Genomic DNA, 25,444 nt, shown 5'->3' with positions numbered 1-25,444 from the left:
GGTGAGGTCACTCTCAGGTCAAACTGCAGGATATGACAGGCTGTCAATCACACAGCAGTGATGAGCCTGAAGCTACAGGAAGCTGCCCATATATGGAGTGATGCACTGACCAATCACAGTGGAGAATTTCACAGCTGCGCCGAGCGCGGACACTCTGACGTCAGAGTGTGAGACAGGGAGGATTATATTAGAAGATTTTGCGAACAACTGCTCTTAATCTATACTTATCGGGGGAGTATGTGGACAAAAATACCATACTTTTGTAGGAATTTTTGTCCTCTTTAATACTGTCTGGGTTTGGAAGCAGTCAGAGGTAAACTTTGGACACCAGGGGGTGCTGTTTGGCAGGAACGGCAGATTTGGCTCCATCCGCTATAGTGTTAAGATTTCGGACGAGAAAAATGTTACTGTGTCGCTTTAACTCGTCATTCTGGGGACTTGTTTTGGAATTTTCCCCACATATGTTACATCCTCTTGTTCGGCAGGGTCTCGTGGGCGTGGCGATGCCCTCGGTTTGTGGCTGAGAGTCACGGTTTGCAAACAGTTAAGAGTAGTTCGGGGAGTTTAAAATCGTGGATTTTGGGGGAGAATTTAATGTTTCCCCATGTTAATGGATGACAGGAGCCAAAAAGGCGATTAGGGGGTGGGGAGCTTGGACGGCTAATAAAAATTAAACTGGACTAGGTAAGAAAATTTCCCTCTAGAGTTCAGTAGTAAACAATCTCCTGTATTTTTGTATATCTCAATTTAACCGATGCGACCTTCGCCCTATGAGGAGTTAAATTTTCCGTTTCTGCCTTTTTTTCCCTTTTTTGGGCGAACACCTTACTTTGAAAGGCAAATAGCCGGCTTCCTGTTGGAGTTAGGTCAAAAGTTAGAGCGCGTGAGTCGTAGGGCTCGAGTAGACGAAGAAGTTTTGTATTCGCGACATTTCTCTACGACATTCCTACGGACCGTGGCGGGCGATTGCAATTTTCTAGGTGGCGCTAGAGAGCCATTTTTGGATTTTGTGTGAATTTTTTGACGTGAGATTGTGGAGTGCCACACTTTTGACGAGTCTCCCAAATTTGGTGAGTTTTTGAGCGTGTTTAGGGGGTTCGGAGGGCCCGCACTTTTGGCGACGACGAAATCCAAAAGAGACCTGCCGTTGGCTGGGCCTAGGGCCCACCCGTTGGCGAGGTCCCTAATAATAAACATTCGAAAAACAATATATAATTTCGCCACCAGGTAGTGGCCGCGCCCCCTTCGGGGGCGCGGCCACTCTGAGGGGGTCAGGAGAGTTCTGGATGAGTGTGGGGCCTCCTGCGGAGGCCCCACACTTTTGGCGACGACGAATTCCAAAAGAGACCTGCCGTTGGCTGGGCCTAGGGCCCACCCGTTGGCGAGGTCCCTAATAATATATAATAATAATAAGAAACATTCGAAATACAATATATAATTTCGCCACCAGGCGTCGGCCACTCTGGGAGGGTCAGGAGAGGGCCTGGATGAGTGCCTTCGGAGGGCCCGCACTTTTGGCGACGACGAAATCCAAAAGAGACCTGCCGTTGGCTGGGCACAGGGCCCAGCCGTTGGCGAGGTCCCTAAAAAGAAAAAACATTCGAAATACAATATATAATTTCGCCACCAGGTAGTGGCCGCGCCCCCTTCGGGGGCGCGGCCACTCTGAGAGGGTCAGGGGAGGTCCTGGATGAGTGCGGGCCCTCCTTCGGAGGGCCCGCACTTTTGGCGACGACGAAATCCAAAAGAGACCTGCCGTTGGCTGGGCCTAGGGCCCACCCGTTGGCGAGGTCCCTAATTAAAGCTGCAAGCAGCATTGGTCGGGACCTCGAGATTGCCCGTCGGGGGGGTGGCTATGAACGGTTCAAAATATTTGCTTAAATATTAAAAAAAAAAAAAAAAAATTTTTGTATGACTTTTATTTTGAAAAAACTGCGTCAAAATCAGCTAATTAGCTAGTGACTTGTGATCGCGGCAACCCCATTAGGCTACCTACCAAATTTCGGCTCAATCCGACAATGTTTGCTCGCATGCTAACAGGCATGCTAAGCCGCAAGCTAGCCGAGCTGCCTGAAAATGTCTCTTGGGTACTCCCCAGATGGCCCCGATCCTGAATGTGGTCTTACTTCAATTCTAGTGTAAAAGACACAGCACTTATGGCACAATAACGGTTTTTCAAAAACTTCCACCGACATGAATTATATGGCCTCAGGCCATGCCTCCTACGGAGGTCAGTGTGGGACATGAGAGTGACCTGGTGGAGTGCCGGGCCTAGGAGGCCCGGCTTTGTCGGCGGTGTACAAATTACAAAAGAGAGCTGCCGTTGGCCAGGCCTGCGGCCTGGCCTTTCGTAAACTGTGGCTCAAGCCCGTTGGGGTGGCCACGATCCTCTAGACCAGTTAATGATAATTTTTTAAGCGTTTAAAAAACAGTACTTTTTTTATTAGTTTTATTTTGAAAAAAACGGCCTCAAAACCAGCTAATTATGTAGTGATTCATGACTGCAGCGGCCTCATTAGGCCACCTACCAAATTTCAGCTCAATCGGATAATGTTTGTTAAAATGCTAACGGGCTTGCTAGGCCTATGAGATCCTGAAAATGTCACTGAGATGCTCCCCCTCCCCCTCCCCCGGTCCCCGGAGCAGGATTGCGCAATCCTGCTGTAGATTTTCACAGCAGGTGCACGTCACTTTGATCGTTAAGTGTGAGAGCTAGAGTGGGAGAGATATTTTCATAATTCCAAGATGTCGCAAAAAACTGCTCTTAATCTATACTTATCGGGGGAGTATGTGGATAAAAATACCATACTTTTATAGGAATTTTTGTCCTCTTTAAGATTGTGTACGTTTGGAAGCAGTCGGAGGTAAACTTTGGACACCAGGGGGCGCTGTTTGGCAGGAACGGCAGATTTGGCTCCATCCGCTATAGTGTTAAGATTTCGGACGAGAAAAATGTTACTGTGTCGCTTTAACTCGTCATTCTGGGGACTTGTTTTGGAATTTTCCCCACATATGTTACATCCTCTTGTTCGGCAGAGTCTCGCGGGCGTGGCGATGCCCTCGGTTTGTGGCTGAGAGTCACGGTTTGCAAACAGTTAAGAGTAGTTCGGGGAGTTTAAAATCGTTGATTTTGGGGGCGAATTTTCCGTTTCCCCATGTTAATGGATGACAGGAGCCAAAAAGGCGATTAGGGGGTGGGGAGCTTGGACGGCTAATAAAAATTAAACTGGACTAGGTAAGAAAAATTCCCTCTAAATTATTGTAGTAAACAATCTCCTCTATTTTTGTATATCTCAATTTAACCGATACGACCTTCGCCCTATGATGGTTTAGATTTTCCGTTTCGGCCTTTTTTTGCCTTTTTTGGGTGAACACCTTACTTTGAAAGGCAAATAGCGGCCTTCCTGTTGGAGTTAGGTCAAAAGTTAGAGCGCGTGAGTCGTAGGGCTCGAGTAGACGAATAAGTTTCGTATTCGCGACATTTCTCTACGACATTCCTACGGACCGTGGCGGGCGATTGCAATTTTCTAGGTGGCGCTAGAGAGCCATTTTTGGATTTTCATGGAATGTTTTGACATGGTCACCGGCTCTATGCGATTTTTCACGAGCCATCCAAATTCGGTGAGTTTTTGAGCGTGTTTAGGGGGTCAAATATGAGCGCAACGGAAAAGAAAGCGGAAAAATAATAAGAATTAAAGCTGCAAGCAGCATTGGTCGGGACCTCGAGATTGCCCGTCGGGGGGGTGGCTATGAACGGTTCAAAATATTTGCTTAAATATAAAAAAAAAAAAATAAAAAAAAAAATTTGTATGACTTTTATTTTGAAAAAACTGCGTCAAAACCAGCTAATTAGCTAGTGATTTGTGATCGCGGCAACCCCATTAGGCTACCTACCAAATTTCGGCTCAATCCGACAATGTTTGCTCGCATGCTAACAGGCATGCTAAGCCGCAAGCTAGCCGAGCTGCCTGAAAATGTCTCTTGGGTACTCCCCAGATGGCCCCGATCCTGAATGTGGTCTTACTTCAATTCTAGTGTAAAAGACATAGCACTTATGGCACAATAACGGTTTTTCAAAAACTTCCACCGACATGAATTATATGGCCTCAGGCCAGGCCTCCTACGGAGGTCAGTGTGGGACATGAGAGTGACCTGGTGGAGTGCCGGGCCTAGGAGGCCCGGCTTTGTCGGCGGTGTACAAATTACAAAAGAGAGCTGCCGTTGGCCAGGCCTGCGGCCTGGCCTTTCGTAAACTGTGGCTCAAGCCCGTTGGGGTGGCCACGATCCTCTAGACCAGTTAATGATCATTTTTTAAGCGTTTAAAAAAAAGTACTTTTTTAATTAGTTTTATTTTGAAAAAAACGGCCTCAAAACCAGCTAATTATGTAGTGATTCATGACCGCAGCGGCCCCATTAGGCCACCTACCAAATTTCAGCTCAATCGGATAATGTTTGTTAAAATGCTAACGGACATGCTAGGCCTATGTGATCCTGAAAATGTCACTGAGATGCTCCCCCTCCCCCTCCCCCGGTCCCCGGAGCAGGATTGCGCAATCCTGCTGTAGATTTTCACAGCAGCTGCACGTCACTTTGATCGTTAACTGAGAGACCTAGAGTGGGACAGAGTGAAGATGAATTCCAGAACTTTGCGAACAACTGCTCTGAATCCATAGTTATCGGGGGAGTATGTGGATAAAAATACCATACTTTTGTAGGAATTTTTGTCCTCTTTCAGAATGTGTGGGTTTGGAAGCAGTCAGAGGTAAACTTTGGACACCAGGGGGCGCTGTTTGGCGACAACGCCGGATATCTCCCATCAGGATTCAATGTAAAAATGTAGAACGAAAAAAATGTTACTCTGTCGCTTTAACTCGTCATTCTGGGGACTTGTTTTGGAATTTTCCCCACATATGTTACATCCTCTTGTTCGGCAGGGTCTCGCGGGCATGGCGATGCCCTCGGTTTGTGGCTGAGAGTCACGGTTTGCAAACAGTTAAGAGTAGTTCGGGGAGTTTAAAATCGTTGATTTTGGGGGAGAATTTTCGGTTTCCCCATGTTAATGGATGACAGGAGCCAAAAAGGCGATTAGGGGGTGGGGAGCTTGGACGGCTAATAAAAATTAAACTGGACTAGGTAAGAAAAATTCCCTCTAAATTTTTGTAGTATACAATCTCCTCTATTTTTGTATATCTCAATTTAACCGATACGACCTTCGCCCTATGATGGTTTAGATTTTCCGTTTCGGCCTTTTTCTCCCTTTTTTGGGCGAACACCTTACTTTGAAAGGCAAATAGCCGGCTTCCTGTTGGAGTTAGGTCAAAAGTTAGAGCGCGTGAGTCGTAGGGCTCGAGTAGACGAAGAAGTTTCGTATTCGCGACATTTCTCTACGACATTCCTACGGACCGTGGCGGGCGATTAAAAGGGTCTAGGTGGCGCTAGAGAGCCATTTTTGGATTTTCATGGAATGTTTTGACATGATCTTCTGAAGGCTGCGACTTTTCACGAGCCTGCCAAATTTGGTGAGTTTTTGAGCGTGTTTAGGGGGTCAAATTAGAGCCTAACGGAGAAAAAAGCAGAAAAATAAAAAGAAGAAAAAACATTCGAAATACAATATACAATTTCGCCACCAGGTAGTGGCCGACGCCCCCTTCGGGGGCGTCGGCCACTCTGGGAGGGTCAGGAGAGGGCCTGGATGAGTGCGGGCCCTCCTTCGGAGGGCCCGCACTTTTGGCGACGACGAAATCCAAAAGAGACCTGCCGTTGGCTGGGCCTAGGGCCCAGCCGTTGGCGAGGTCCCTAATTAAAGCTGCAAGCAGCATTGGTCGGGACCTCGAGATTGCCCGTCGGGGGGGTGGCTATGAACGGTTAATTAAAAAAAATATTATTTAAGCAAAAAAAAAAAAAAAAAAAAATTAGTACTTTTATTTTGAAAAAACGGCGTCGGAACCAGCTAATTAGCTAGTGATGTGTGACCGCAGCACCCCCATTAGGCCACCTACCAAATTTCAGCTCAATCGAACAATGTTTACTAGCATGCTAACGGGCATGCTATGCCGCAAGCTAGCGGATACACCTGAAAATCTCAGTGTGGTACTCCCCAGGTTGCCCCGATCCCAAATCTGGTCTTACTTCAATTCTAGTGATAATGACACTGCACTTATGGAACAATAAAAGTTTTTCAAAAACTTCCACCGACATGAATTATATGGCCTCAGGCCAGGCCTCCTACGGAGGTCAGTGTGTGACATGAGAGTGACCTGGTGGAGTGCCGGGCCTAGGAGGCCCGGCCTTTGTCGGCGTGAACGAAGGTGTGAATGATGCATCAATGAAGGTTTTTCACAAACTTCCACCGACATGAATTACATGTCTCAGGCCAGGTCTCATACAGGTTTTGCATGTCCTCATGACAGGAGAACATGAGACATGAGAGTGAGGTCAGGTCACATGAGAGTAACCTGACCTGAGAATGACTGGTGAGGTCACTCTCAGGTCAAACTGCAGGATATGACAGGCTGTCAATCACACAGCAGTGATGAGCCTGAAGCTACAGGAAGCTGCCCATATATGGAGTGATGCACTGACCAATCACAGTGGAGAATTTCACAGCTGCACCGAGCGCGGACACTCTGACGTCAGAGTGAGGCAGAGAGGATTATATTAGAAGATTTTGCGAACAAGTGCTCTTAATCTATACTTATCGGGGGAGTATGTGGATAAAAATACCATACTTTTGTAGGAATTTTTGTCCTCTTTAAGACGGTGTACGCTTGGAAGCAGTCGGAGGTAAACTTTTGACACCAGGGGGCGCTGTTTGGCAGGAACGGCAGATTTGGCTCCATCCGCTATAGTGTTAAGATTTCGGACGAGAAAAATGTTACTGTGTCGCTTTAACTCGTCATTCTGGGGACTTGTTTTGGAATTTTCCCCACATATGTTACATCCTCTTGTTCGGCAGGGTCTCGTGTACGTGGCGATGCCCTCGGTTTGTGGCTGAGAGTCACGGTTTGCAAACAGTTAGGAGTAGTTCGGGGAGTTTAAAATCGTTGATTTTGAGGGAGAATTTTCGGTTTCCCCATGTTAATGGATGACAGGATGGTGAGAGCCTATTTTGGGGTGGGGAGCTTGGACGGCTAATAAAAATTAAACTGGACTAGGTAAGAAAATTTCCCTCTAGTGTTCAGTAGTAAACAATCTCCTCTATTTTTGTATATCTCAATTTAACCGATGCGACCTTCGCCCTATGAGGAGTTAAATTTTCCGTTTCTGCCTTTTTTTCCCTTTTTTGGACGAACACCTTACTTTGAAAGGCAAATAGCCGGCTTCCTGTTAGAGTTAGGTCAAAAGTTAGAGCGCGTGAGTCGTAGGGCTCGAGTAGACGAACAAGTTTCGTATTCGCGACATTTCTCTACGACATTCCTACGGACCGTGGCGGGCGATTAAAAGGGTCTAGGTGGCGCTAGAGAGCCATTTTTGGATTTTCATGGAATGTTTTGACATGGTCACCGGCTCTATGCGATTTTTCACGAGCCATCCAAATTCGGTGAGTTTTTGAGCGTGTTTAGGGGGTCCAATCTGAGCGTAACGAAAAAGAAAAAAAACAAAAAATATATAATAATAATAAGAAGAAAAAACATTCGAAAAACAATATACAATTTCGCCACCAGGTAGTGGCCGCGCCCCCTTCGGGGGCGCGGCCACTCTGGGAGGGTCAGGGGAGTAACCGGATGAGTGTGGGGCCTCCTGCGGAGGCCCCACACTTTTGGCGACGACGAAATCCAAAAGAGACCTGCCGTTGGCTGGGCCTAGGGCCCACCCGTTGGCGAGGTCCCTAATTAAAGCTGCAAGCAGCATTGGTCGGGACCTCGAGATTGCCCGTCGGGGGGGTGGCTATGAACGGTTAATTAAAAAAAATATTATTTAAGCAAAAAAAAAAAAAAAAAAAAAATTTGTACTTTTATTTTGAAAAAACGGCGTCGGAACCAGCTAATTAGCTAGTGATTTGTGACCGCAGCACCCCCATTAGGCCACCTACCAAATTTCAGCTCAATCGAACAATGTTTACAAGCATGCTAACGGGCATGCTATGCCGCAAGCTAGCGGATACACCGGAAAATCTCAGTGTGGTACTCCCCAGGTTGCCCCGATCCCAAATCTGGTCTTACTTCAATTCTAGTGTGAATGACACTGCACTAATGGAACAATAAAGGTTTTTCAAAAACTTCCACCGACATGAATTATATGGCCTCAGGCCAGGCCTCCTACGGAGGTCAGTGTGTGACATGAGAGTGACCTGGTGGAGTGCCGGGCCTAGGAGGCCCGGCCTTTGTCGGCGGTGTGCGAAGGTGTGAATGATGCCATAAAGGTTTTTCACAAACTTCCACCGACATGAATGTGAGGGCCTCAGGCCAGGTCTCGTACAGGTTTTGCATGTCCTCATGACAGGAGAACATGAGACATGAGAGTGAGGTCAGGTCACATGAGAGTAACCTGACCTGAGAATGATTGGTGAGGTCACTCTCAGGTCAAACTGCAGGATATGACAGGCTGTCAATCACACAGCAGTGATGAGCCTGAAGCTACAGGAAGCTGCCCATATATGGAGTGATGCACTGACCAATCACAGTGGAGAATTTCACAGCTGCGCCGAGCGCGGACACTCTGACGTCAGAGTGAGCCAGAGAGGATTATATTAGAAGATTTTGCGAACAACTGCTCTTAATCTATACTTATCGGGGGAGTATGTGGATAAAAGTACCATACTTTTGTAGGAATTTTTGTCGTCTTTAATACTGTGTGGGTTTGGAAGCAGTCAGAGGTAAAGTTTGGACACCAGGGGGCGCTGTTTGGCAGGAACAGCAGATTTGGCTCCATCCGCTATAGTGTTAAGATTTTGGACGAGAAAAATGTTACTGTGTCGCTTTAACTCGTCATTCTGGGGACTTGTTTTGGAATTTCTCCCACATATGTTACATCCTCTTGTTCGGCAGGGTCTCGCGGTCGTGGCGATGCCCTCGGTTTGTGGCTGAGAGTCACGGTTCGCAAACAGTTAAGAGTAGTTCGGGGAGTTTAAAATCGTTGATTTTGAGGGAGAATTTTCGGTTTCCCCATGTTAATGGATGACAGGAGCCAAAAAGGCGATTAGGGGGTGGGGAGCTTGGACGGCTAATAAAAATTAAACTGGACTAGGTAAGAAAAATTCCCTCTAAATTATTGTAGTAAACAATCTCCTCTATTTTTGTATATCTCAATTTAACCGATACGACCTTCGCCCTATGATGGTTTAGATTTTCCGTTTCGGCCTTTTTCTCCCTTTTTTGGGCGAACACCTTACTTTGAAAGGCAAATAGCGGCCTTCCTGTTGGAGTTAGGTCAAAAGTTAGAGCGCGTGAGTCGTAGGGCTCGAGTAGACGAACAAATTTCGTATTCGCGACATTTCTGTACGACATTCCTACGGACCGTGGTGGGCGATTAAAATCTTCTAGGTGGCGCTAGAGAGCCATTTTTGGACTTTTTGGGGATTTTTTTAAATAAACCTCGAATGGAGCGCAGACATGACGAGTCTGCCAAATTTGGTGAGTTTTCGAGCGTGGTTAGGGGGTGAAAAATGAGGCTAAGCGCAAAAAAAAAAATATAATAATAAACATTCGAAAAACAATATATAATTTCGCCACCAGGTAGTGGCCGACGCCCCCTTCGGGGGCGTCGGCCACTCTGGGAGGGTCAGGAGAGGGCCTGGATGAGTGCGGGCCCTCCTTCGGAGGGCCCGCACTTTTGGCGACGACGAAATCCAAAAGAGACCTGCCGTTGGCTGGGCCTAGGGCCCACCCGTTGGCGAGGTCCCTAATTAAAGCTGCAAGCAGCATTGGTCGGGACCTCGAGACTGCCCGTCGGGGGGGTGGCTATGAACGGTTAATAAAAAAATATCTTATTTAAGTAAAAAAAATAAATAAATAAATTTGTACTTTTATTTTGAAAAAACGGCGTCGGAACCAGCTAATTAGCTAGTGATGTGTGACCGCAGCACCCCCATTAGGCAACCTACCAAATTTCAGCTCAATCGAACAATGTTTGCTCGCATGCTAACAGGCATGCTAAGCCGCAAGCTAGCCGAGCTGCCTGAAAATGTCTGTTGGGTACTCCCCAGGTTGCCCCGATCCTGAATCTGGTCTTACTTCAATTGTAGTGTAAAAGACACAGCACTTATGGAACAATAAAGGTTTTTCAAAAACTTCCACCGACATGAATTACATGTCTCAGGCCAGGCCTCCAACAAAGGTCAGTGTGTCACATGAGAGTGACCAGGTGGAGTGCCGGGCCTAGGAGGCCCGGCCTTTGTCGGCGTGAACGAAGGTGTGAATGATGCAGCAATAAGATTTTTCACAAACTTCCACTGACATGAATTACATGTCTGAGGCCAGGCCTCCAACAAAGGTCAGTGTGGGACATGAGAGTGACCTGGTGGAGTGCCGGGCCTAGGAGGCCCGGCTTTGTCTGCGGTGTACAAATTACAAAAGAGAGCTGCCGTTGGCCAGGCCTTCGGCCTGGCCTTTCGTAAACTGTGGCTCAAGCCCGTCGGGGTGGCCACGATCCTCTAGACCAGTTAATGATCATTTTTTAAGCGTAAAAAAAATAGTATTTTTTTAATTACTTTTATTTTGAAAAAAACGGCCTCAAAACCAGCTAATTATGTAGTGATTCATGACTGCAGCGGCCTCATTAGGCCACCTACCAAATTTCAGCTCAATCGGATAATGTTTGTTAAAATGCTAACGGGCTTGCTAGGCCTATGAGATTCTGAAAATGTCACTGAGATGCTCCCCCTCCCCCTCCCACCGGTCCCCGGAGCAGGATTGCGCAATCCTGTTGTAGATTTTCACAGCAGGTGCACGTCACTTTGATCGTTAACTGAGAGACCTAGAGTGGGACAGAGTGAAGATGAATTCCAGAACTTTCCGAACAACTGCTCTTAATCTATACTTATCAGGGGAGTATGTGGATAAAAATACCATACTTTTGTAGGAATTTTTGTCCTCTTTAATACTGTGTGGGTGTGGAAGCAGTCAGAGGTAAACTTTGGACACCAGGGTGCGCTGTTTGGCGACAACGCCGGATATCTCCCATCAGGATTCAATGTAAAAATGTAGAATGAAAAAAATGTTACTGTGTCGCTTTAACTCATCATTCTGGGGACTTGTTGTGGAATTTTCCCCACATATGTTACATCCTCTTGTTCGGCAGGGTCTCGCGGTAGTGACGATGCCCTCGGTTTGTGGCTGAGAGTCACGGTTTGCAAACAGTTAAGAGTAGTTCGGGGAGTTTAAAATCGTAGATTTTGGGGGAGAATTTTCGGTTTCCACATGTTAATGGATGACAGGAGCCAAAAAGGCGTTTAGGGGGTGGGGAGCTTGGACGGCTAATACAAATTAAACTGGACTAGGTAAGAAAAATTCCCTCTAAATTATTGTAGTAAACAATCTCCTCTATTTTTGTATATCTCAATTTAACCGATACGACCTTCGCCCTATGATGGTTTAGATTTTCCGTTTCGGCCTTTTTTTGCCTTTTTTGGGTGAACACCTTACTTTGAAAGGCAAATAGCCGGCTTCCTGTTGGAGTTAGGTCAAAAGTTAGAGCGCGTGAGTCGTAGGGCTCGAGTAGACGAACAAATTTCGTATTCGCGACATTTCTCTACGACATTCCTACGGACCGTGGCGGGCGATTGCAATTTTCTAGGTGGCGCTAGAGAGCCATTTTTGGATTTTCATAGAATGTTTTAACATGGTCACCGGCTCTATGCGATTTTTCACAAGCCATCCAAATTCGGTGAGTTTTTGAGCGTGTTTAGGGGGTCAAATATGAGCGCAACGGAAAAGAAAGCGGAAAAATAATAAGAATTAAAGCTGCAAGCAGCATTGGTCGGGACCTCGAGACTGCCCGTCGGGGGGGGTGGCTATGAACGGTTAATAAAAAATTATATTATTTAAGTAAAAAAAAAAAAATTTGGACTTTTATTTTGAAAATGCGGGGTCAAAACCAGCTAATTAGCTAGTGGTTTGTGACCGTAGCGCTCCCATTAGGCCACCTACCAAATTTCAGCTCAATCGGACAATGTTTGGTAGCATGCTAATGTGCATGCTATGCCGCAAGCTAGCGGATACACCTGAAAAGCTCAGTGTGGTACTCCCCAGGTTGCCCCGATCCCGAATCTGGTCTTACTTCAATTCTAGTGTGAATGACACTGCACTTATGGAACAATAAAGGTTTTTCAAAAACTTCCACCGACATGAATTATATGGCCTCAGGCCAGGCCTCCTACGGAGGTCAGTGTGTGACATGAGACTGACCTGGTGGAGTGCCGGGCCTAGGAGGCCCGGCCTTTGTCGGCGGTGTGCGAAGGTGTGAATGATGCAATAAAGGTTTTTCACAAACTTCCACCGACATGAATTACATGTCTCAGGCCAGACCTCGTACAGGTTTTGCATGTCCTCATGACAGGACAACATGAGACATGAGAGTGAGGTCAGGTCACATGAGAGTAACCTGACCTGAGAATGACTGGTGAGGTCACTCTCAGGTCAAACTGCAGGATATGACAGGCTGTCAATCACACAGCAGTGATGAGCCTGAAGCTACAGGAAGCTGCCCATATATGGAGTGATGCACTGACCAATCACAGTGGAGAATTTCACAGCTGCGCCGAGCGCGGACACTCTGACGTCAGAGTGAGCCAGAGAGGATTATATTAGAAGATTTTGCGAACAACTGCTCTTAATCTATACTTATCGGGGGAGTATGTGGATAAAAATACCATACTTTTGTAGGAATTTTTGTCCTCTTTAAGATTGTGTACGTTTGGAAGCAGTCGGAGGTAAACTTTGGACACCAGGGTGCGCTGTTTGGCGACAACGCCGGATATCTCCCATCAGGATTCAATGTAAAAATGTAGAATGAAAAAAATGTTACTGTGTCGCTTTAACTCGTCATTCTGGGGACTTGTTGTGGAATTTTCCCCACATATGTTACATCCTCTTGTTCGGCAGGGTCTCGTGCGCGTGGCGATGCCCTCGGTTTGTGGCTGAGAGTCACGGTTTGCAAACAGTTAAGAGTAGTTCGGGGAGTTTTAAATCGTTGATTTTCGGCGAGAATTTTCCGTTTCCCCATGTTAATGGATGACAGGAGCCAAAAAGCCGATTAGGGGGTGGGGAGCTTGGACGGCTAATAAAAATTAAACTGGACTAGGTAAGAAAAATTCCCTCTAAATATTTGTAGTAAACAATCTCCTCTATTTTTGTATATCTCAATTTAACCGATACGACCTTCGCCCTATGATGGTTTAGATTTTCCGTTTCTGCCTTTTTTTGCCTTTTTTGGGCGAACACCTTACTTTGAAAGGCAAATAGCGGCCTTCCTGTTGGAGTTAGGTCAAAAGTTAGAGTGCGTGAGTCGTAGGGGTCGAGTAGACGAAGAAGTTTCGTATTCGCTGTTTTTCTCTACGACATTCCTACGGACCGTGGCGGGTGATTGCAACTTTCTAGGTGGCGCTAGAGAGCCATTTTTGGATTTTTTGGGAATTTTTTGACGTGAGATTGTGGAGTGCCACACTTTTGACGAGTCTCCCAAATTTGGTGAGTTTTTGAGCGTGTTTAGGGGGTTCGGAGGGCCCGCACTTTTGGCGACGACGAATTCCAAAAGAGACCTGCCGTTGGCTGGGCCTAGGGCCCACCCGTTGGCGAGGTCCCTAATTAAAGCTGCAAGCAGCATTGGTCGGGACCTCGAGACTGCCCGTCGGGGGGGTGGCTATGAACGGTTCAAAATATTTGCTTAAATATAAAAAAAAAAAAAAAAAAAATTTTGTATGACTTTTATTTTGAAAAAACTGCGTCAAAACCAGCTAATTAGCTAATGATTTGTGATCGCAGCAACCCCATTAGGCTACCTACCAAATTTCGGCTCAATCAGACAATGTTTGCTCGCATGCTAACAGGCATGCTAAGCCGCAAGCTAGCCGAGCTGCCTGAAATTGTCTCTTGGGTACTCCCCAGATGGCCCCGATCCTGAATGTGGTTTTACTTCAATTCTAGTGTAAAAGACACAGCACTTATGGCACAATGAAGGTTTTTCAAAAACTTCCACCGACATGAATTATATGGCCTCAGGCCAGGCCTCCTACGGAGGTCAGTGTGTGACATGAGAGTGACCTGGTGGAGTGCCGGGCCTAGGAGGCCCGGCCTTTGTCGGCGGTGTGCGAAGGTGTGAATGATGCCATAAAGGTTTTTCAAAAACTTCCACCTACATGAATTATATGGCCTCAGGCCAGGCCTCCTACGGAGGTCAGTGTGTGACATGAGAGTGACCTGGTGGAGTGCCGGGCCTAGGAGGCCCGGCCTTTGTCGGCAGTGTGCGAAGGTGTGAATGATGCAATAAAGGTTTTTCAAAAACTTCCACCTACATGAATTATATGGCCTCAGGCCAGGCCTCCTACGGAGGTCAGTGTGTGACATGAGAGTGACCTGGTGGAGTGCCGGGCCTAGGAGGCCCGGCCTTTGTCGGCAGTGTGCGAAGGTGTGAATGATGCAATAAAGGTTTTTCACAAACTTCCACCGACATGAATTACATGTCTCAGGCCAGACCTCGTACAGGTTTTGCATGTCCTCATGACAGGAGAACATGAGACATGAGAGTGAGGTCAGGTCACATAAGAGTAACCTGACCTGAGAATGACTGCTGAGGTCACTCTCAGGTCAAACTGCAGGATATGACAGGCTGTCAATCACACAGCAGTGATGAGCCTGAAGCTACAGGAAGCTGCCCATATATGGAGTGATGCACTGACCAATCACAGTGGAGAATTTCACAGCTGCACCGAGCGCGGACACTCTGACGGCAGAGTGAGCCAGAGAGGATTATATTAGAAGATTTTGCGAACAACTGCTCTTAATCTATACTTATCGGGGGAGTATGTGGATAAAAATACAATACTTTTGTAGGAATTTTTGTCCTCTTTAATAGTGTATGGGTTTGGAAGCAGTCGGAGGTAAACTTTGGACACCAGGGGGCGCTGTTTGGCAGGAACGGCAGATTTGGCTCCATCCGCTATAGTGTTAAGATTTCGGACGAGAAAAATTTTACTGTGTCGCTTTAACTCGTCATTCTGGGGACTTGTTTTGGAATTTTCCCCACATATGTTACATCCTCTTGTTCGGCAGGGTCTCGTGTACGTGGTGATGCCCTCGGTTTGTGGCTGAGAGTCACGGTTTGCAAACAGTTAAGAGTAGTTCGGGGAGTTGTAAATCGTTGATTTTCGGCGAGAATTTTCCGTTTCCCCATGTTAATGGATGACAGGAGCCAAAATGCCGATTAGGGGGTGGGGAGCTTGGACGGCTAATAAAAATTAAACTGGACTAGGTAAGAAAATTTCCCTCTAGAGTTCAGTAGTAAACAATCTCCTCTATTTTTGTATATCTCAATTTAACCGATGCGACCTTCGCCCTATGAGGAGTTAAATTTTCCGTTTCTGCCTTTTTTTCCCTTTTTTGGGCGAATACCTTACATTGAAAGGCAAATAGCCGGCTTCCTGTTGGAGTTAGGTCAAATGTTAGAGCGCGTGAGTCGTAGGGGTCGAGTAGACGAAGAAGTTTCGTATTCGCTGTTTTTCTCTACGACATTATTACGGACCGTGGCGGGTGATTGCAATTTTCTAGGTGGCGCTAGAGAGCCATTTTTGGATTTTTGGGGAATTTTTTGACGTGAGATTGTGCAGTGCCACACTTTTGACGAGTCTCCCAAATTTGGTGAGTTTTTGAGCGTGTTTAGGGGGTTCGGAGGGCCCGCACTTTTGGCGACGACGAAATCCAAAAGAGACCTGCCGTTGGCTGGGCCTAGGGCCCACCCGTTGGCGAGGTCCCTAATTAAAGCTGCAAGCAGCATTGGTCGGGACCTCGAGACTGCCCGTCGGGGGGGGGTGGCTATGAACGGTTAATAAAAAAGACAATTTTTTAAGTAAAAAAAAAAAAAAAAAAAAAAAGACTTTTATTTTGAAAAAACGGCGTCAAAACCAGCTAATTAGCTAGTGATTTGTGATCGCAGCAACCCCATTAGGCTACCTACCAAATTTCGGCTCAATCAGACAATGTTTGCGACCATGCTAGCAGGCATGCTAAGCCGCAAGCTAGCCGAGCTGCCTGAAAATGTCTGTTGGGTACTCCCCAGATGGCCCCGATCCTGAATCTGGTCTTACTTCAATTGTAGTGTAAAAGACACAGCACTTATGGCACAATAAAGGTTTTTCAAAAACTTCCACCGACATGAATTACATGGCCTCAGGCCAGGCCTCCTACAGAGGTCAGTGTGTGACATGAGAGTGACCTGGTGGAGTGCCGGGCCTAGGAGGCCCGGCCTTTGTCGGCGTGAACGAAGGTGTGAATGATGCAGCATTAAAGCTTTTTCAAAAACTTCCACCGACTTCCATCGTACAAAGGTCAGTGTGGGACGATGGAGTGACCTGGTGGAGTGCCGGGCCTAGGAGGCCCGGCCTTTGTCGGCAGTGTGCAAAGGTGTGAATGATGCAATAAAGGTTTTTCACAAACTTCCACCGACATGAATTACATGTCTCAGGCCAGACCTCGTACCGGTTTTGCATGTCCTCATGACAGGAGAACATGAGACATGAGAGTGAGGTCAGGTCACATGAGAGTAACCTGACCTGAGAATGACTGGTGAGGTCACTCTCAGGTCAAACTGCAGGATATGACAGGCTGTCAATCACACAGCAGTGATGAGCCTGAAGCTACAGGAAGCTGCCCATATATGGAGTGATGCACTGACCAATCACAGTGGAGAATTTCACAGCTGCACCGAGCGCGGACACTCTGACGTCAGAGTGAGACAGGGAGGATTATATTCAAAGATTTTGCGAACAAGTGCTCTTAATCTATACTTATCGGGGGAGTATGTGGATAAAAATACCATACTTTTGTAGGAATTTTTGTCCTCTTTAAGACGGTGTACGCTTGGAAGCAGTCGGAGGTAAACTTTGGACACCAGGGGGCGCTGTTTGGCAGGAACGGCAGATTTGGCTCCATCCGCTATAGTGTTAAGATTTCGGACGAGAAAAATGTTACTGTGTCGCTTTAACTCGTCATTCTGGGGACTTGTTTTGGAATTTTCCCCACATATGTTACATCCTCTTGTTCGGCAGGGTCTCGCGGTCGTGGCGATGCCCTCGGTTTGTGGCTGAGAGTCACGGTTTGCAAACAGTTAAGAGTAGTTCGGGGAGTTTAAAATCGTTGATTTTGGGGGACAATTTTCGGTTTCCCCATGTTAATGGATGACAGGAGCCAAAAAGGCGATTAGGGGGTGGGGAGCTTGGACGGCTAATAAAAATTAAACTGGACTAGGTAAGAAAATTTCCCTCTAGAGTTCAGTAGTAAACAATCTCCTCTATTTTTGTATATCTCAATTTAACCGATGCGACCTTCGCCCTATGAGGAGTTAAATTTTCCGTTTCTGCCTTTTTTTGCCTTTTTTGGGTGAACACCTTACTTTGAAAGGCAAATAGCGGCCTTCCTGTTGGAGTTAGGTCAAAAGTTAGAGCGCGTGAGTCGTAGGGCTCGAGTAGACGAACAAATGTCGTATTCGCTGTTTTTCTCTACGACATTCCTACGGACCGTGGCGGGCGATTAAAATCTACTAGGTGGCGCTAGAGAGCCATTTTTGGACTTTTGGGGGATTTTTTTACAGAAACCTCGAATGGAGCGCAGACGTGACGAAACTTCCAAATTTGGTGAGTTTTCGAGCATGTTTAGGGGGTGAAAAATTAGTGAGAGCGCAAAAAAAACGGAATAAGAAGAAACATTCGAAATACAATATATAATTTCGCCACCAGGTAGTGGCCGCGCCCCCTTCGGGGGCGCGGCCACTCTGAGGGGGTCAGGAGAGTTCTGGATGAGTGCGGGCCCTCCTTCGGAGGGCCCGCACTTTTGGCGACGACGAAATCCAAAAGAGACCTGCCGTTGGCTGGGCCTAGGGCCCACCCGTTGGCGAGGTCCCTAATTAAAGCTGCAAGCAGCATTGGTCGGGACCTCGAGACTGCCCGTCGGGGGGGGGTGGCTATGAACGGTTAATAAAAAAGACAATTTTTTAAGTAAAAAAAAAAAAAAAAAAAAAAAAAAGACTTTTATTTTGAAAAAACGGCGTCAAAACCAGCTAATTAGCTAGTGATTTGTGATCGCAGCAACCCCATTAGGCTACCTACCAAATTTCGGCTCAATCAGACAATGTTTGCGACCTTGCTAGCAGGCATGCTAAGCCGCAAGCTAGCAGAGCTGCCTGAAAATGTCTGTTGGGTACTCCCCAGATGGCCCCGATCCCGAATCTGGTCTTACTTCAATTGTAGTGTGAATGACACTGCACTTATGGAACAATAAATGTTTTTCAAAAACTTCCACCGACATGAATTATATGGCCTCAGGCCAGGCCTCCTACGGAGGTCAATGTGGGACGATGGAGTGACCTGGTGGAGTGCCGGGCCTAGGAGGCCCGGCCTTTGTCGGCGTAAACGAAGGTGTGATTGATCCAGCAATAAAGGTTTTTCACAAACTCTCACCGACATGAATTACATGTCTCAGGCCAGACCTCGTACAGGTTTTGCATGTCCTCATGACAGGAGAACATGAGACATGAGAGTGAGGTCAGGTCACATGAGAGTAACCTGACCTGAGAATGACTGGTGAGGTCACTCTCAGGTCAAACTGCAGGATATGACAGGCTGTCAATCACACAGCAGTGATGAGCCTGAAGCTACAGGAAGCTGCCCATATATGGAGTGATGCACTGACCAATCACAGTGGAGAATTTCACAGCTGCGCCGAGCGCGGACACTCTGACGTCAGAGTGAGCCAGAGAGGATTATATTAGAAGATTTTGCGAACAAGTGCTCTTAATCTATACTTATCGGGGGAGTATGTGGATAAAAATACCATACTTTTGTAGGAATTTTTGTCCTCTTTAAGATTGTGTACGCTTGGAAGCAGTCGGAGGTAAACTTTGGACACCAGGGTGCGCTGTTTGGCGACAACGCCGGATATCTCCCATCAGGATTCAATGTAAAAATGTAGAATGAAAAAAATGTTACTGTGTCGCTTTAACTCATCATTCTGGGGACTTGTTGTGGAATTTTCCCCACATATGTTACATCCTCTTGTTCGGCAGGGTCTCGCGGTAGTGGCGATGCCCTCGGTTTGTGGCTGAGAGTCACGGTTTGCAAACAGTTAAGAGTAGTTCGGGGAGTTTAAAATCGTTGATTTTGGGGGAGAATTTTCGGTTTCCCCATGTTAATGGATGACAGGAGCCAAAAAGGCGATTAGGGGGTGGGGAGCTTGGACGGCTAATAAAAATTAAACTGGACTAGGTAAGAAAAATTCCCTCTAAATATTTGTAGTAAACAATCTCCTCTATTTTTGTATATCTCAATTTAACCGATGCGACCTTCGCCCTATGATGGTTTAGATTTTCCGTTTCGGCCTTTTTTTGCCTTTTTTGGGTGAACACCTTACTTTGAAAGGCAAATAGCGGCCTTCCTGTTGGAGTTAGGTCAAAAGTTAGAGCGCGTGAGTCGTAGGGCTCGAGTAGACGAACAAACTTCGTATTCGCGACATTTCTGTACGACATTCCTGCGGACCGTGACGGGCGATTGCAATTTTCTAGGTGGCGCTAGAGAGCCATTTTTGGACTTTCCTGGAATGTTTTGACATGGTCACCAGCTCTATGCGATTTTTTACGAGTCTTCCAAATTTGGTGAGTTTTTGAGCGTGGCTAGGGGGTCAAATATGAGTGCAACGGAAAAGAAAAAAAATATATAATAATTAAAGCTGCAAGCAGCATTGGTCGGGACCTCGAGATTGCCCGTCGGGGGGGTGGCTATGAACGGTTAATTAAAAAAAATGTTATTTAAGCAAAAAAAAAAAAAAAAAAAAAATTGTACTTTTATTTTGAAAAAACGGCGTCGGAACCAGCTAATTAGCTAGTGATTTGTGACCGCAGCACCCCCATTAGGCCACCTACCAAATTTCAGCTCAATCGAACAATGTTTACTAGCATGCTAACGGGCATGCTATGCCGCAAGCTAGCGGATACACCTGAAAATCTCAGTGTGGTACTCCCCAGGTTGCCCCGATCCCAAATCTGGTCTTACTTCAATTCTAGTGTAAAAGACACAGCACTTATGGCACAATAAAGGTTTTTCAAAAACTTCCACCGACATGAATTACATGTCTCAGGCCAGGCCTCCAACAAAGGTCAGTGTGTCACATGAGAGTGACCTGGTGGAGTGCCGGGCCTAGGAGGCCCGGCCTTTGTCGGCGTGAACGAAGGTGTGAATGATGCATCAATAAATGTTTTTCACAAACTTTCACCGACATGAATTACATGTCTCAGGCCAGACCTCGTACAGGTTTTGCATGTCCTCATGACAGGAGAACATGAGACATGAGAGTGAGGTCAGGTCACATGAGAGTAACCTGACCTGAGAATGACTGGTGAGGTCACTCTCAGGTCAAACTGCAGGATATGACAGGCTGTCAATCACACAGCAGTGATGAGCCTGAAGCTACAGGAAGCTGCCCATATATGGAGTGATGCACTGACCAATCACAGTGGAGAATTTCACAGCTGCGCCGAGCGCGGACACTCTGACGTCAGAGTGTGAGACAGGGAGGATTATATTCAAAGATTTTGCGAACAAGTGCTCTTAATCTATACTTATCGGGGGAGTATGTGGATAAAAATACCATACTTTTGTAGGAATTTTTGTCCTCTTTAAGACGGTGTACGCTTGGAAGCAGTCGGAGGTAAACTTTGGACACCAGGGGGCGCTGTTTGGCAGGAACGGCAGATTTGGCTCCATCCGCTATAGTGTTAAGATTTCGGACGAGAAAAATGTTACTGTGTCGCTTTAACTCGTCATTCTGGGGACTTGTTTTGGAATTTTCCCCACATATGTTATATCCTCTTGTTCGGCAGGGTCTCGTGGGCGTGGCGATGCCCTCGGTTTGTGGCTGAGAGTCACGGTTTGCAAACAGTTAAGAGTAGTTCGGGGAGTTTAAAATCGTGGATTTTGGGGGAGAATTTTCGGTTTCCCCATGTTAATGGATGACAGGAGCCAAAAAGGCGATTAGGGGGTGGGGAGCTTGGACGGCTAATAAAAATTAAACTGGACTAGGTAAGAAAAATTCCCTCTAAATTATTGTAGTAAACAATCTCCTCTATTTTTGTATATCTCAATTTAACCGATACGACCTTCGCCCTATGATGGTTTAGATTTTCCGTTTCGGCCTTTTTTTGCCTTTTTTGGGCGAACACCTTACTTTGAAAGGCAAATAGCCGGCTTCCTGTTGGAGTTAGGTCAAAAGTTAGAGCGCGTGAGTCGTAGGGCTCGAGTAGACGAAGAAGTTTTGTATTCGCGACATTTCTCTATGACATTCCTACGGACCGTGGCGGGCGATTGCAATTTTCTAGGTGGCGCTAGAGAGCCATTTTTGGATTTTCATGGAATGTTTTGACATGGTCTTCTGAAGGCTGCGACTTTTCACGAGCCTGCCAAATTTGGTGAGTTTTTGAGCATGGCTAGGGGGTCAAATATGAGAGAAAGTGAAAAAAAAGCGGAAGAATAATAATAAACATTCGAAATACAATATATAATTTCGCCACCAGGTAGTGGCCGCGCCCCCTTCGGGGGCGCGGCCACTCTGAGGGGGTCAGGAGAGTTCTGGATGAGTGTGGGGCCTCCTGCGGAGGCCCCACACTTTTGGCGACGACGAAATCCAAAAGAGACCTGCCGTTGGCTGGGCCTAGGGCCCACCCGTTGGCGAGGTCCCTAATAATAATAAGAAACATTCGAAATACAATATATAATTTCGCCACCAGGTAGTGGCCGCGCCCCCTTCGGGGGCGCGGCCACTCTGAGGGGGTCAGGGGAGGTCCTGGATGAGTGTGGGGCCTCCTGCGGAGGCCCCACACTTTTGGCGACGACGAAATCCAAAAGAGACCTGCCGTTGGCTGGGCCTAGGGCCCACCCGTTGGCGAGGTCCCTAATTAAAGCTGCAAGCAGCATTGGTCGGGACCTCGAGATTGCCCGTCGGGGGGGTGGCTATGAACGGTTAATAAAAAAGACAATTTTTTAATTTAAAAAAAAAAAAAAAAAAAAAAAAAGACTTTTATTTTGAAAAAACGGCGTCAAAACCAGCTAATTAGCTAGTGATATGTGATTGCAGCACCCCCATTAGGCTACCTACCAAATTTCGGCTCAATCGGACAATGCTTGCTCGCATGCTAACAGGCATGCTAAGCCGCAAGCTAGCCGAGCTGCCTGAAAATGTCTGTTGGGTACTCCTCAGATGGCCCCGATCGTGAATCTGGTCTTACTTCAATTGTAGTGTGAATGACACTGCACTTATGGAACAATAAAGGTTTTTCAAAAACTTCCACCGACATGAATTACATGGCCTCAGGCCAAGCCTCCTACAGAGGTCAGTGTGGGACATGAGAGTGACCTGGTGGAGTGCCGGGCCTAGGAGGCCCGGCCTTTGTCGGCGTGAACGAAGGTGTGAATGATGCAATAAAGGTTTTTCACAAACTTTCACCGACATGAATTACATGTCTCAGGCCAGACCTCGTACAGGTTTTGCATGTCCTCATGACAGGAGAACATGAGACATGAGAGTGAGGTCAGGTCACATGAGAGTAACCTGACCTGAGAATGACTGGTGAGGTCACTCTCAGGTCAAACTGCAGGATATGACAGGCTGTCAATCACACAGCAGTGATGAGCCTGAAGCTACAGGAAGCTGCCCATATATGGAGTGATGCACTGACCAATCACAGTGGAGAATTTCACAGCTGCGCCGAGCGCGGACACTCTGACGTCAGAGTGAGCCAGAGAGGATTATATTAGAAGATTTTGCGAACAACTGCTCTTAATCTATACTTATCGGGGGAGTATGTGGATAAAAATACCATACTTTTGTAGGAATTTTTGTCCTCTTTAAGACGGTGTACGCTTGGAAGCAGTCGGAGGTAAACTTTGGACACCAGGGGGCGCTGTTTGGCAGGAACGGCAGATTTGGCTCCATCCGCTATAGTGTTAAGATTTCGGACGAGAAAAATGTTACTGTGTCGCTTTAACTCGTCATTCTGGGGACTTGTTTTGGAATTTTCCCCACATATGTTACATCCTCTTGTTCGGCAGGGTCTCGTGAGCGTGGCGATGCCCTCGGTTTGTGGCTGAGAGTCACGGTTTGCAAGCAGTTAAGAGTAGTTCGGGGAGTTTAAAATCGTTGATTTTGTGGGAGAATTTTCGGTTTCCATATGTTAATGGATGACAGGACCCAAAAAGGCGATTAGGGGGTGGGGAGCTTGGACGGCTAATAAAAATTAAACTGGACTAGGTAAGAAAAATTCCCTCTAGAGTTCAGTAGTAAACAATCTCCTCTATTTTTGTATATCTCAATTTAACCGATACGACCTTTGCCCTATGATGGTTTAGATTTTCCGTTTCGGCCTTTTTCTCCCTTTTTTGGGCGAACACCTTACCTTGAAAGGCAAATAGCCGGCTTCCTGTTGGAGTTAGGTGAAAAGTTAGAGCGCGTGAGTCGTAGGGCTCGAGTAGACGAAGAAGTTTCGTATTCGCGACATTTCTGTACGACATTCCTACGGACCGTGGCGGGCGATTAAATGTGTCTAGGTGGCGCTAGAGAGCCATTTTTGGACTTTTGGGGGATTTTTTTAGATTTTATAAAATTTTTCGCCAGTTTTGACGAGTGTGTCAAATTTGGTGAGTTTTTGAGCATGTTTAGGGGGTCAAATTTGAGGCAATAGCCAAGTCAGGAGTGCCAAAAAATAATTAAAGCTGCAAGCAGCATTGGTCGGGACCTCGAGATTGCCCGTCGGGGGGGTGGCTATGAACGGTTAATTAAAAAAAATATTATTTAAGCAAAAAAAAAAAAAAAAAAAAATTAGTACTTTTATTTTGAAAATGCGGGGTCAAAACCAGGTAATTAGTTAGTGGTTTGTGACCGCAGCGCTCCCATTAGGCCACCTACCAAATTTCAGCTCAATCGGACAATGTTTGGTAGCATGCTAATGTGCATGCTATGCCGCAAGCTAGCGGATACACCTGAAAAGCTCAGTGTGGTACTCCCCAGGTTGCCCCGATCCCGAATCTGGTCTTACTTCAATTCTAGTGTGAATGACACTGCACTTATGGAACAATAAAGGTTTTTCAAAAACTTCCACCGACATGAATTATATGGCCTCAGGCCAGGCCTCCTACGGAGGTCAATGTGGGACGATGGAGTGACCTGGTGGAGTGCCGGGCCTAGGAGGCCCGGCCTTTGTCGGCGTAAACGAAGGTGTGATTGATCCAGCAATAAAGGTTTTTCACAAACTCTCACCGACATGAATTACATGTCTCAGGCCAGACCTCGTACAGGTTTTGCATGTCCTCATGACAGGAGAACATGAGACATGAGAGTGAGGTCAGGTCACATGAGAGTAACCTGACCTGAGAATGACTGGTGAGGTCACTCTCAGGTCAAACTGCAGGATATGACAGGCTGTCAATCACACAGCAGTGATGAGCCTGAAGCTACAGGAAGCTGCCCATATATGGAGTGATGCACTGACCAATCACAGTGGAGAATTTCACAGCTGCGCCGAGCGCGGACACTCTGACGTCAGAGTGTGAGACAGGGAGGATTATATTAGAAGATTTTGCGAACAACTGCTCTTAATCTATACTTATCGGTGGAGTATGTGGATAAAAATACCATACTTTTGTAGGAATTTTTGTCCACTTTCAGACTGTATGGGTTTGGAAGCAGTCAGAGGTAAACCTTGGACACCAGGGGGCGCTGTTTGGCAGGAACGGCAGATTTGGCTCCATCCGCTATAGTGTTAAGATTTCGGACGAGAAAAATGTTACTGTGTCGCTTTAACTCGTCATTCTGGGGACTTGTTTTGGAATTTTCCCCACATATGTTACATCCTCTTGTTCGGCAGGGTCTCGTGGGCATGGCGATGCCCTCAGTTTGTGGCTGAGAGTCACGGTTTGCAAACAGTTAAGAGTAGTTCGGGGAGTTTAAAATCGTTGATTTTCGGCGAGAATTGTCCGTTTCCCCATGTTAATGGATGACAGGAGCCAAAAAGGCGATTAGGGGGTGGGGAGCTTGGACGGCTAATAAAAATTAAACTGGACTAGGTAAGAAAAATTCCCTCTAAATTATTGTAGTAAACAATCTCCTCTATTTTTGTATATCTCAATTTAACCGATACGACCTTCGCCCTATGATGGTTTAGATTTTCCGTTTCGGCCTTTTTCTCCCTTTTTTGGGCGAACACCTTACTTTGAAAGGCAAATAGCCGGCTTCCTGTTGGAGTTAGGTCAAAAGTT

This window comes from Blennius ocellaris (assembly GCF_963422515.1).
Source record: "Blennius ocellaris genome assembly, chromosome: 22".
NCBI lineage: Eukaryota > Metazoa > Chordata > Actinopteri > Blenniiformes > Blenniidae > Blennius > Blennius ocellaris.
The sequence above is the reverse complement of the archived record's forward strand: the minus strand, read 5'-3'. Positions refer to the sequence as shown.